Raw genomic sequence first — 13639 nt, 5'->3', positions numbered from 1 at the left:
TTTTAATTTTGGATTCATTTCACTACTCTATATTTCCCTTTGTTACCTGTTTTTACTTATTTTTAGTACTTTGGGAGAAACATTAGCATTGAACTTTGACACTGTTAAAAGAAGCACTGGAAAAAACCCTCACAATATAAACCTGGTATATCCATTTGCTTTTTTAGGTGCTTCAAAGTTCTTCAAAACTAATGGTATCTCTCATTTCCTATATTAATTCTTTTCTGGTATATGTGTAGTTATGGCCTAAACGCTTGGGCTAACAGCAGTTTTAAGAGAGAGTCTATCACAACTTCTCTTTCACCATCAATAATTCATAAGCAGATTAATCTCAAGGTGTTTAAAAAGGCAATTGTCAAAAGCACTTATGTAATTTAGAAGCTCCAGTTTTAACCAGGAAAATATATTTTAGACATCTAACTTTAGGATAGAATTTTTTAATGTGTGAGCTAATGCTCTGTTTTGTCTCATTTTTTAAAAGAAGCAATAACTCTTGCTGTTGTTAAAAGTCTCGGTTCATCAGCTCAAAACAAAGTTTAAAACAATGGCAATTTCTTTTCTTTTATTCTCTATAATGAAAGAGGATAGGCTAAAAATATACCCAATATAAAAACTTAAATAATGCCAGTAGCCAGTGCTGAAGATGGAGTAAGCATGGCTAAAGGAAGTTATTTGCATTGTGCCTCCGTTACATAGCCATGTTGAATGAACTTCTCGAGTCTACTAGAAGTATGATTATTAGTCTGGACAAGATAGACAAACTAAAGTCTGTTTAGTATGGACATTCAGTATCCCTTACACTTGAGACATTGTCAGGACAGCACACTGTCTGATTATTTTCAAAAGTCTGATGAAAAATTGGAGTGGACAGTGCTGAATGTCTAAAATTGATTAAGCAGTCTATAGAGGAAGATGTAAGGGTTCAGTTATCAGGAAGAAATAATGAAGTGTTGTGTCATAGCTTGTAAGTAAACCTCTATGATGTAGAAAACAGGCAGCAGTGGTTTCTTTAGTGATAAAATACAAGAAAGTCCTCTGTATTCTCTATCTGTATCTGTAAATAGGGCTATGTCTTTCTAGAAGGACCAAGTGAACTGTACTGCACTTCTGTCTACAAAGAGTTGAAGCCCCATCTGTCAATAAACTCTATCCATTGTATACTTTATTTATCATTATCCTTATAAATTTACTAAAAAAACCCCAATAATCAAACTGTTCAGTGGACATATGTAGTTTTATATGGGTAGTAAGTGTCTAAAATTTTTCTATATCTGCTATAATGCTATAAAAATTAAAAGGATAGAAAAAAATTCTAAGCCTAAATTAAATAATTTAAATTTAAGAATTTCCTGGAATTTTTGTGACAAGGTTTTTGTAGCAGGGGAGGCTACAAGGCTGACATCTCTGAAAAGCTGCAGAAGCTTCCTCTCTCTCCATCAGAGCCACAAGCAGCTGGCTTCAAGTCAGATCTGCCACTGGCCAAGGCTGAATCCATCAGTGAGAGTGGTAGTGCCTCCAGGAAAACAGATTTAACAAGAGGAAAAAGTTATTGTGCAGGGCCAATTGCAGCAAGAGGAGTGAGAATAAGTGAGAGGAACAATTCTGCAGATGCCAAGGCCAGTTCAGAGGGAAGGGCAGGAGGTGCTCCAGGGGCTGGAACAGAGAACAGCCCCTGGTGCAGACCATGGTGAGACAGCTGTGCCTCTGCAGCCCAAGGGAGCAGAGATCCATTGCAGCCTGTGGAAGGAGAGCAGAGCCCATGCTGGAGCAGGTGGATGTGCCCCAGGGAGCCTGTAACCCCATAGGAAATCTATGATTTATTCTCTCCTTGGAGTGAAAATTGTGGTAGGATATTTCTTTACCATTGCGTATTTGGTAAATGGCTAACATAGATTAATTTCTATCAAAAATTTTTATGTAGTTGAGAGTTCAATGTCTGAAGTGTATTATGTATTATAAACAAATCACAAAACAATTTGGTTTGAAGAAACCTTTATGGGATAATTTTTCCCACTTCTGATCAAAAAAGAGCTACATACAAGTTGTTCAGAATCTTGTGCAGTACATTTCTGAAAATCTCTAAGAATAGAACATCTCTTGCTTCTCTGGGCAGCCCTTTCTCTGTCTTTGCCTTCTGCAGCAGTCCTTCCAAAATGCTATTTAAAGCTGTTAAAATAATTTAAATGAAAGCCTATCTATTTTTGCGAGAATAGTTTTAATCACTTCTTTATTTGTTTCTGCTCTTTCTTAAAGGGCAAAATTGTGGCATTTGCTTTCTAACACATATGGCAGTATGGGTTAATATTGCTATGGCATTTCCATGTTTTTTCCTAAATTAATACCTCTGTAAAGTATCTATAATAAAGCACTTTCTTCCTTCACAAGGGTGTTGTAATGTTTAATGAGATAATAATGTGCAAAACTCAAAATCTTCAGATGATAGGTCTCGTGTAAATGCAAAGCATTAATTATTATTATTTCTGTCCCTCAGAACATATTTAAAATGCAAAACCATCCACACGAGGATGTTTTGATTATTTTTTACCAACACTGATTTTATGTTACTTTTACTCAGCTGTTTACTTTTAGTCAGTGTACTATGGGCTTCATGTATCTCACCTATATTTATCTAGTTTTCTAGAGTTCATATTTCCCAAATCTGTGGTTCATAATAAGTTAGAAAAAATAAAAGGCAAAAATTCTCATTATAAGTTTAGCACATGTAAGCAAAATAACTTGTTTAGGAGGTAGAAGAGTTTCCATTCAATAAAGATTGAAAAATCATTAAATGAGTAAGGATTTATTCAGAGAAAGGGTCTATGAAAACCAATGTGTCTTTATGAATTTGATGTTTTGCTACCAGAACAAAAGATCAGTGCCAGGACAGACATTGTAGCCCTGTAAATATGATTATAGACTCCATCAGGGGATGCAGTGCAGGGGCTCAGCGTGGCCATGGCCTGAGATGAATGTCTTTGATTTAACCCCAAAAACTGACTGCTGCCTCACCTGATCCAGCTTCAGCCTCGGGGCTGTTGTATATATCACACACTTGTATCCACCCTGGGTGGGGCTAGATCCGTGTGAAAATAGACAGGCTTCTTCCACAGAACTTGGTTATATTTTCTCAAGCTACAGGTATAGAAAATATTTTTCAGTTCAAAGTGTCTAAAAGCTGCATTTCAACCGGACAAAATTTACGGCCTAAGTACAGCACAATCACTTGAAATTGGAAATACATATTACCTAACTTTGAATACAATATGAATGCATGAGGTCGCATTTGAGAGCAGAGTATTCTGTTGTTTTTACAGAGGGCTTTGTAGGGCTGAAAGAGCCCAAACAGGTTCAGTTCTATTAGTTTTAATTTTGGAAGCAGTTCCTGAAATTAATTGCTCCAACAATTAAACCTGAGTATTGATTAGAGACACCCTGCTGGAGACAGCCAGGAAACAAACCAAGAACCTGCAGGTACTGTGTTCTAGACATCCTGTAACCCTCTCCTTTTTTCCCAAGGATGTGTCTGGAGGAACTGGAATGGGAACTTTGGCTGCCTCAGCTGACACTGAGAAAAAGATTTTAAGTAAAGATATTAAAATGAGGTAGATGAGTATATGAAGATTAGAACACCATGAAGATTAGAACATTTAATAGATAATTTTGGGTCTTGTGCCACTGTTTGTCTTTAAATGTTTATTAGGTGAAAAGAAGCAAAAAGCATACCAATTAAAAATCCATGTCAGTGAAAACAATGAGGTTCATCAGAGTAACACTCAAAGGTGCGTTGACTTTGAAGGCTGCTAAAAGCTGCAATGTCTGTGGCTTTTCAGCTTCTTTTCTGCCAAAAGCTTCATGTAATTTATTACTGGAAGAAGAAAGGAAGAATTCAGGAATATTGTGGAGGGAAAATAGCTCAGAAAATAACAGTGGTTTTACATTAAAGTATTCAGTGTCAGAAGAGTCAGATCATATCCTGATCCCAAGGCATGCCATAGGCAGGGCAGGAGGAAAGGCATTTTTATCCACCTTGTTGAGACTCAGCTTGTAGAACATCAATTGTAAAAATGGGAACAGTTAAATTATATTGGTTTGATTTGGGTTTTTTTTTCCCCTAAATTACTTTTTATCTTGTCTTTATCTCTTCTCATTGTGTTGTTTTTGAAATTCATATTGAATTTTATTTTGAAAACAGTACTAAGTTTTCTGCTACCTATTACTGAATTAATTGAGTACCTGGAACTAAATATAAAGCCATTAAAAAGAAACATTTTGCTGCCAAAATATCCTTATTATTGTTACACATTGTAGCTATTAAGAACACTGCTCTTGTGTAGATTGCTTTTGCTGTCTCTACAACCCTTGTCTCTCTAGCCCTTGTCAGACAATTTGTTAATTATTCTGTATGACATATAGGGTGTTGTTGTCAAATAGAACTGAAGAATTGGTACTTAAAATGATTCTATCTTTTAAAAATATTATTTGTTCCAACAAGAAATTTGCCTATTATCAAGCCCTGGTATTTCATTTTTGCAAAAGTTACTTATAAAATATTTTTATATTCAATCATACTCATCAAATTCAATATATGCAAACTAATTGTAAATGTTAAGAAATATATACCAGAAATGCATAATATTTTGATCACATCTTGTAGAAGACAGCACTATTCTCATGGGATTTATATTCACTCTTCCTTTTTTTTTCCTTTAAGAGTTGCTTAAAGGGTTTTTTTTGTAATTAAACAGTGAAAAGTATTTCTATAATTTTCATTATCTTTCATATCGTCAAAGCAAAACAAGAGACATTTAGAAAATGGACCTTCTGAAGCAAAGAAAATTACAAAATATTATACAGACCAAAAAGGAAATTACACAGTTTAAGCCCTAGCACATTTGAAGACTCTTTCACATGTTCACAGCATGAACAAGTCATGATAACAAAGGCAGTTAATGATCTTTCCCTTTTTCTCAGAATTTATAGCTTAAATAAATTTTTAAAACAAACTTTTGAGCTGTTCTCCTGTATTGCCTGTCAACATTACAATTAGAATAAAAAAAACTCACCAACTATTATCAAGTGTATGTGTCACAAAAACAAATGTATTTTTACACATTTTGTTGCATATATTTTGTACTAAAATGCTAAATTTCCAAACCCGTGGAGGTCTGCTTTTGTCAACCTTTACACAAGAAATTCTGCTTTCTCTTTATCTGGGTTTCCTAAGTCTTTGTATACCCAAAAAGCCCAACCAAAACCAATAAAAACAGCACAACCTGCCCCCCCTCCAAAAAAACCAAACCAAATAGACAACCCCCCCCCCCAAAAAAAAAACAACAACAACAACAACAAGCAGAACATACCCCAAAATAAAACAAAACCCCAAAACTGGGACTCTCAACTTCAGAACAGCCTGAGTAATTTCACATATTGCCACACAGCACAGAATTATGTACTCCTTCAGTGAGATGCTACCTTTATTTTTAGGTACAGGGATGACAGGGATAAATTAGCATTTTAGCAGTACCTTCTGTAGCCAACTGAGCCACTCAAATGGACTCTCATGATGAAAAATAAACATCACTCTCATAGATGAAGGTCTTTGATTTAAACCTTGGTCCTACATACAGCTAAACTAAAAGGCAGACAAATTAGCACTGTAAGAAATAAATGGATTTTGCATGAGGAGAGAGAGGACTGTTCTCTATCTTTGTCATGTCCTAATCACATAGAAAACTAGTTTGTTTGGTTTTTTTCTTTCCTTTATTTTTATGACAAAAACATCTGTAAGTCAGTATGAGCAAATGGACTTCTTGGCTTTACACTTAAATCTTGTGCAGCTGGATTTAGCTACCAATAATGTTTCCTATTGTGTTTTTTACATTCAGATTCAATGAATCTCAACTGAATTGACTTTGTAACTGCACCCCACAGGTAGACTAAGTGTTCTTTGGGCTATTAAAGTGCCTGTTGCCCTGGAGCTTTCTGAAGTGGATATAAAGTCCAAATAGCAGCTGGAAGACAGTGAAAGTTACTGTGGGGAAAAAAAAAAAAAAAAAAAAAAAAAAGATAGCTGCTGTTTCTTGAAGTTTCTGGTCATATTTACAGTAGACTATGATTGGTAGAGCCAAGAATATGATGAAATTGTTCAGAGCTTCCAAGTAGCCTCTCATTCTCTTGGGTACATATTAGAAAAACATGCCTCAATTACAGGAGCCTTACATCCTTTTCTGCAGAGATGAAACTCTGTTAAAATGATCTCTGGACTTTCTGGAGTGTTTGCAGCTCTCTTGGCTTTCCATATCTATCAAATTATCTACTCTAAGCTACTACAGAACCATGTAATGAAAGGCATTTCAGTGTAATGCATTGCATGGAAATATAGGACTAACTGTATCTGACCTGATAAGAATCAGAGGCAACTTCTACTTTGCCTGAAATTGCAGACATAGTGAGCTACATTCTGCTGCTCTTGTACTAGTATGACTATTTTCTGGAGCACCCCTTGAGTTTCATGTGACATTTGAAATATTTATTTTAGGTGTAATGAAGCTTGTACGATGTGAGTAAAAATATAATCACTGATTCTCTTTTCTCTAATACATGTTTTAAAAAGCTTGTAGGGCTACTTTGTGAACTCTTTTCCAGATTATGCATCTCACATGCTAATGCTTCAAATATTTCACTGTATGAACAAACATCAATACCTTTCAAAGTAAAGCCATAGATTTGTAAAGGTATTATCTGATACTTATTTTTCTGTGGTAACTAACTTCTGTCCTCCGATTCTGAAAAGTGGCTGTGATTCAACAATCAGCAGTGAGAGGTTCAAATATGTACCTGTTCTTCTCTTATGAAGGAATGACTTCCATATTAATCTTTGGCACAAAAAAGGAACCTCATTAAAAGAAATCTGTCTTGAGTGATTTGGTATCATCCTGAGTTAAGTTGATGTATATGTATGTGCTTGTGACATTGTACAAGAGAAAATAATTTGGATTTGATTTTGGCTTTGTGTTTGTTAGGGCAGGAGGCATTTAAATGACTCTTGATGTCAGTGATACAATTTCTAAAATTTTTGTATTGACTTAAAATATTTTTCTGCTTGTAATTCAATTCCTACTTTGCTGTAGTTTTAATATTTGAAGACAATCTTACTAAATCAGATCTATGCTGCTTTTTAGTCTGTGCTGTCTCACACAGAATAAACTTGGGGATAAATTCTGACTTAAAACAGATTCCAGTAAAGAAAATGTAACTAATAATCTGATTAAGGCATTACAATAAATTTCAGAGTCTTACACTCTCTTTTTTAGTTCTCAGCTGGCAAATGTCTAAATGAGAGTTAATCTTATTTTTTTAGAATCTTTATCTGAATTTTGAGGTGAAAAATACTGGCAGCTGGGTCTTCTCCATGAAGTTTATTAAAGCATTAAAATGAAAAGGCTAATTTCAAGGGAAATTTGTAGCATATGATGACAAGGACCACTTCTCACTGTATGAGTGTTCAGAATGAAGCATCTTGAAAAGTTGATCAAAGTTTTTTACAACACTCTTACAGCAAACCCAAGGGTCATTTTAAAGATAAAAAACATTTAACAAAAAAAGGCCATGAAGTTGTGATTATAAGAATTAGTATTTATTTCTACTAGATAGACTTTATATGGAATGATATCTAAGGAATGGTAAACTTTTATAATTTCTATCAATTTCAGTCAAAGGCATTAAAATTAGATACTGAAATGCTCTCAACTTATGAGCCTAATCACCATAAGAATTACCGGTAAGTTATCTGGCAAAGGTCTGTATTCTATTCTGGTTTGTAGAAGCCAAATATTTCATAGAAATATCTTGAATTAAAAAAACTTCTGATTGTGAAATTTTCCTAGAGTTCTACTCTTCTGGAATAGCAATCTTTCAATGTCTGTGGCTTGAACTGAATTTGCAGAGGTTCCAGGAAACCTAAAAAAGATCCCAAAGTCAGAAAGCCCTGATGACCATAGAAAATCCCACCTCTCATCCCATTTCACTGAGTATCCAGGTTCCTTTGTCCTTGCAGTTGAGTGGAAAGCTGTATCATCTAATAATTGTAACAGTTTGGAATGAAAAAAAATTATAAATTTTATGTTAAAACATTTACAGAAGAGAGGTGTATATTATATTTACAGAAGAGAAGTGTATATATCTTGTCAATATCATAAGCAGTTTTTTCTATAATTATTGTTTTTCAAGTTTCTATTCCATCGGTTCTAAAATTGATTTATCTTCCTTAACCATCTATGATCTAGTGTGACCTAACTCATCTGCTGTCAGACCTGCTTAAGCCTCCTGTTCTACCCTACCAAATGTTGCCTGGAATTTGAGCTTCTTTTCCAGAACACAAAAGTTTTGCATGGGCAAATTGCTCCTTCTTTTATTTTATTGTTTTAGCATATAAATAATATCTGTGACTGTTGTTGTGCCCTTAAGCCCTTAAACAAGTTTTCCTTCTGGCTAGATGCTTCATGAGTATTTGGGAACTCACTGATTTACATGTGAAGGAAAACAAATTAAAAGGGACAGAGAAAAAGATTGAGAACGATTTTTCCAAGTCACACAACAACTCAGAAACAGCACCTGTGCAGGAATTAGCTTTGCTCTGTGGCCTGTCCTAGACTTGTGTAATTGTGCTTTCAGTATTTCACCTTCTCATGTGAAACTCCAGATTTGTAACTCAGAATTTGTAATTCTGAACTGGAAATTGGAGGCAAAATTAGCTAATCTATAGATGTCAGGGAATGCACCAGAATATTGCATCCAGCTTGGACTTTTCAGTACTCCCTGATTTTCACAGCTAACCCTAACTTGACAAGCCTTGTGGCTGTAACTATTGAAGTTGACAGCTGACATTTGTTCTCAGCATGAATGAGAAACAGCCTTTTTCTTGTGTCTTGTTGGCAAATTGTTCTCTTGATCTTTTTGTCCTTTTGGATGCCTCAAGCGAATTGAGATTACTCAGTTCTCACTAGAAAAATCAAAATAAGTTAATGCATATTAATTAAAACAAAAAAAAACCCAAACAAACCATCAAACCTGCAACAGCAGTGATACACTTAATGTTCTAGCTTAATGAGATGGATAATTTTAAAGAAAAAAGTATATTATCTTGTTATGGCATATGGTCTGTGTTGTATTTTGTTTAAAATTTGTCAAGTTCTTTTACTGATGTCATTATAGCCAAGCATCAATAGTGTCACATATATCAAAAAGCAATAAGGGTATTGTGTTTTCTTTTAAAGAACCCAACATTTTAATTGTGGAAACAATTGTAAAAGTACCAATACCATTAAATTTTTACAATTACCATAGATGGTCATTTTCAACAAAGCTACAATATAAGATTATGTTAAGGAATATCAGTATTTTTATCCATTCTGGTATCCTTTCTTGCTTTCTCTTTCATCTTCCTACCTGATACAAAACTACTTCCCTATGGATGTTTTGGCACTTATTCTTTTCTTAGCTAGACTGAATAATTTTTTTTAAAGTTTTATTTCATTAGATTTTATGTTGAAATTTAAAATTATTTTGCATTCATGAATTAGCTTTAATTTAAATTTAAAATAAACTAGTGAGTACCGAAATATAGCTTGTTCAAGGTAAAGTATCTACCAGTAAAAATATTTTTAAAATATGTAGATTTCCTTAGAGACGTAAGTTATTGTCTTCAATCTGTATCAGTATAGTGTGGATAACAATTGGATTTAGAGCAGCCTTGCAGAGAAGGAATTGAGGCTAATTGTGGATGAATAAATGGGAATGTTTTAGAAACTTGCATCTCAGAAAGGTAACTGTATCCTTTTTGGTAATGAAACATTGGAAAAGGTTGCCCAGAGAGCTGGTAGATGCCCCATCCCTGGAGGCATTCAAGGTCAGGTTGGACAGAGCTCTGAGCAATCTGACCTAGCTGAAATTACCCCTGTTCATTGCAGAGACTTTGGACATTATAGGTCTTTTCCAACTCAAACTATTCTATGAGTCTATGATCCTAGACTGCATAACAAGAGTGGTCCCCAGGCCAAAGCAGCTGATTCTGTCACTCTGCTCTTGTGAGCCCTCACCTGGAGTACTCTCCTGGAACATCATGGAATCATAGAGTCAGCATCATAGAATAAACCAGGTTGGAAGGAACTCATAAGGAGAGCTCCCAGCTCGGGGGACCCCAGCACAAGGCAGACATGGACCTGGTAAAACATGTTGGGAGCTTGCCAGGAGTTTCATCGGGGGGCTGAAACACCTTTCCTGTGAAGAGAGGCTAAGATAGCATTATTGAGACTGGGGGAAAAAAGGCTCCATGAAAACCTTACTGGGGCTTTTCAATACTTAAAGAGGGTTTATAAAAAAGGTACAGAGATATTTTATTATATGGGCTTGCAGCAATATGACAAGTGATAATTTTAAACTGAAAACTGTCAGTTTAGATGAGATAAAAGGAAGAAATCTTTTATTACAAGGGTGATGAGACACTAGAAAGGACTGCCCAGAGAAACTGAGGGTGCCCCACCCCTGGAAGTGCTCAAGACCAGGTTGAATGGGGCTTTAAGCAACCCAGTCTAGTGAAAAGTAACACTGTTCACAGCAGAGGGCTTAGACTAGATGATCTTTTAAGGTGCCTTTCAAACCAAATCACTCTATGATTCTATGATGCTAGCAGTGCCTAAGTAGTTAATAATTTATTGATAATAATTATGAGATTTTTTTCCTTCCATTCAACCTTTTTTTTTCTTCTTATTCCAATTACATTTCGTTTTTTAATGTTTAGCGTTTAAACACAAATTTTCTGCTGTCTGTACTACACATAATTTTTCTGAGGCAAAATCTCTTTCCTGTGTGAATATATTCCCTTTAAAACTATGTAAAATAATTCAGGACATCATACACACTATACAGAAGTAGAAATTACTCTACAAGCTTTTAAGTAATAGATAATCAAGTTCACTTTGTCTGGAATAACATTTTGAGTGCAGAGACCTTGCCAAGGGGCACTAAGCTTTGTTAGAGGAAAAAGTAAGGTTGTTCATAATAGTAATTGCTACATATCCTGGCATCTGTGGCAGCAAACAACTTTGCAATACTCTGAAGTCAGGACAAAGAGGTGAGAAATAAAGGTTAATCCTTATTGAAATGAAAAAATGAAGACAAATTTAAATGTTTCTAAAGAACATTATATAAATACCGTCTACAAAAATAGCAGAATATGAATGAAGGTAACTCTATTTGTCTTTTCAAGATAAATTATCACAGGGACAGGGAGCAGAATGAAGACCCCTTAATCCAAGTAGAAACAGTCAGTGACCTGCTACGTGACTTAGATACACAAAATTCCATGGGTCTGGATGCATCCATCCAAAGCTACTGACAGAGCTGCTGGGAGAGCTCACCAAGCCACTTTCCATCATTTACCAGCAGTCCAGGCTAACCAGGACGACCCTAGGTGACTGGAGATGAGAAAATGTGAGGCCAATCTACAAGAATGACCAGAAGAAGGGAATTACAGGCCTATCAGTCTGATCTTGGTGTTGGGAAAGGTTACAAAGCAGATTGTCTGGAGTAACATCAAATGGCTCTTGTAGGGGATCAGTCTTGGATGGATTGTATATTAGGAAAAATTTCTTAACTGAAAGGGTGTCAAGCATGGAAACAAGCTGCCCAGGCAAGTGGTAGAACAACCATCTCTGGAAATGTTCAAGAAATATCTAGATGTGGTACTTGGGAACATGTTTAGTGGTGAAGATGGCAGTGTCAAGTCAATGGTTGGACTTGATCTTTGAGGTCCTTTGCAACCTTACCCATCCTATGATTCTATGGGCAGATTATCAATTTTAAATGTTGGCGTTTTCTACTTTAGATGACTTTTACAGTTGTAAAGCAAAAATTATTTTCCTCTCCACATCATTGGCAGCAGAAAGTTGAGGCACAAACTAGGTGTATCAGGTATATTAAAAAACAATCAAAACAGAACAAAACCAAAACCCAAAAAAAAAAGAAAAAAAAAAGAAAAAAAAAGAAAAAAGAAAGCAACACCAAGAAAAGAAGAAGAAAAAGAAAACAAATGTTACAGGAATAGTCAAAGATATGTCCAGAGTGACTCAAAATGTTAACTTTTGTAGCAGGCCTAGGGCCTGCAATGGCTCCTTGGAGGTCAGAAGCCTGAGCTAGGAAATGCCAAGTCATGATGACTGGGCCTTAGAAGCCCCTCTCTACTGCCTTCAGACCCTGCTCATCTCTCTGTAAGCCTATAAGTCACTTTTCCCTGATCCTTACTATTGGAAAATTTCCAAAACCCCTGTATGGTATATAAACCCCTATTTCTGCCCAGTTCACTAGGAGAGCTGTCACTGAGAACCTTCATGGAAGACCCAAATAAAGAATTCTTCAGAACCTCACACAGTGCTTCTTCTCTCTCTCCCGGTATCTGCTGTGGCACCTAGCAAGATAAAGATCTGAAATCACAAAGAGCTGATAATCACTAAGAGCTTATATTACTTGAGCTTGCTTAGGTTGCCTGCAGCTAGCAGCTGCTTGGGAGCTCAGACACACTGTGCAGAGCACCACTGAGCTATGCTGGCCAAGGCAGCCCCACCAGCCATGGCCTGGCTGGTAGCCACCAATAAACTTTAACTTCAGGTAAGAGTCTGGAAGTTGTGCACAAAACCACTTACAAGAGAGTTATTTAAATGAGAATAAATGTTCTGTTATCCAGAACAGATGATAAGCATAAGTCAAATGGGAGTGATGATCCAAGAGAATTGATGTTCTATTTTATTTTAACAGTGTGAGAAAGTGGTGAAGAAGAAATGTTATACAGAGTTTTATACCAGAAAGTATAATCAAAATATCTATTTCAACTTTCATATTAAAAACTCTCATCTTCCTCTTACCTCCTGATATTAATCAGTAAGATTTAACGTCACAGTCCTCTCGTACAGTTGTAGGGGACTGTTTTCAGAAAGGAAATGTATAGATAAAACAATCTTAACTCTTGAAAGGATGTAAAAATGTTAAAAGGAATGTATTGATTTGGTGCCATTAAAAAAAACCCAACAAACCGCTAATGTAAAAGACGATTGACAAATTTTGACATGCCTGGCAATGTAGAGTTAAGAAAAATTTGTTCTCAAATACAAATACAGTGATTAAACTGACCACTAGTATGTATACAGGATTTTCTTGGTGGGTACAGCAGTAGAGTATTTTGGTGCTCCCTGTTTCATCTTCTGTAAATAAATATATACATATAAATTTCTGCCCATGTTTTGATGACAGCTGAGGAACAGGAGAGTATGAACAACCTTTGGAGGTCATCAGGATATTAGTGGATTTGTCTGGATGGGTATTTTGATGCCATCCTTCTTCCCTTCAGCTTGCAGAGCAATCTGCATCAGATAGGATGGCAGGTACCTCTTCCCAAAACAAAGTCCGTGGAAAACAGAGTTATCACAGCAGCTTGCTTGTCTCACTAAGCAAACACTTAAACATTACTGTTGCTCCAGTAAAAGAGCAACAGAGCAGTCAGATAAGAAGATTCTTCTGAAAACAAGAATGGAGCAATGTTGGAAGAGCTTGGTAAAGGGTTTCACTGTTAAAATGTCCCTTGGATTGT

The 13639-nt window shown here is 35.8% G+C and overlaps 1 protein-coding gene and 1 long non-coding RNA gene across 6 annotated transcripts in view; one reads left to right on the top strand and one right to left on the bottom strand.

Annotated features, from left to right (window-relative positions):
* The window catches only part of EYS (eyes shut homolog), a 797842-nt gene that overhangs the window by 226211 nt on the left and 557992 nt on the right, over positions 1–13639 (top strand). The window lies entirely within an intron of this gene.
* On the bottom strand, positions 3730–10062 carry LOC135296219 (uncharacterized). The gene is made up of 3 exons (XR_010358267.1): positions 8011–10062; positions 5525–5632; positions 3730–3865 (listed from the first exon to the last, which is right to left on the bottom strand). It is a non-coding gene; the product is annotated as an uncharacterized LOC135296219 (long non-coding RNA).

Source organism: Passer domesticus, chromosome 3 (genome assembly GCF_036417665.1).
Source record: "Passer domesticus isolate bPasDom1 chromosome 3, bPasDom1.hap1, whole genome shotgun sequence".
In the NCBI taxonomy this organism is placed as follows: domain Eukaryota; kingdom Metazoa; phylum Chordata; class Aves; order Passeriformes; family Passeridae; genus Passer; species Passer domesticus.
Note: the sequence above shows the minus strand (reverse complement) of the source record. Positions and strands in the feature narration are given on the sequence as shown.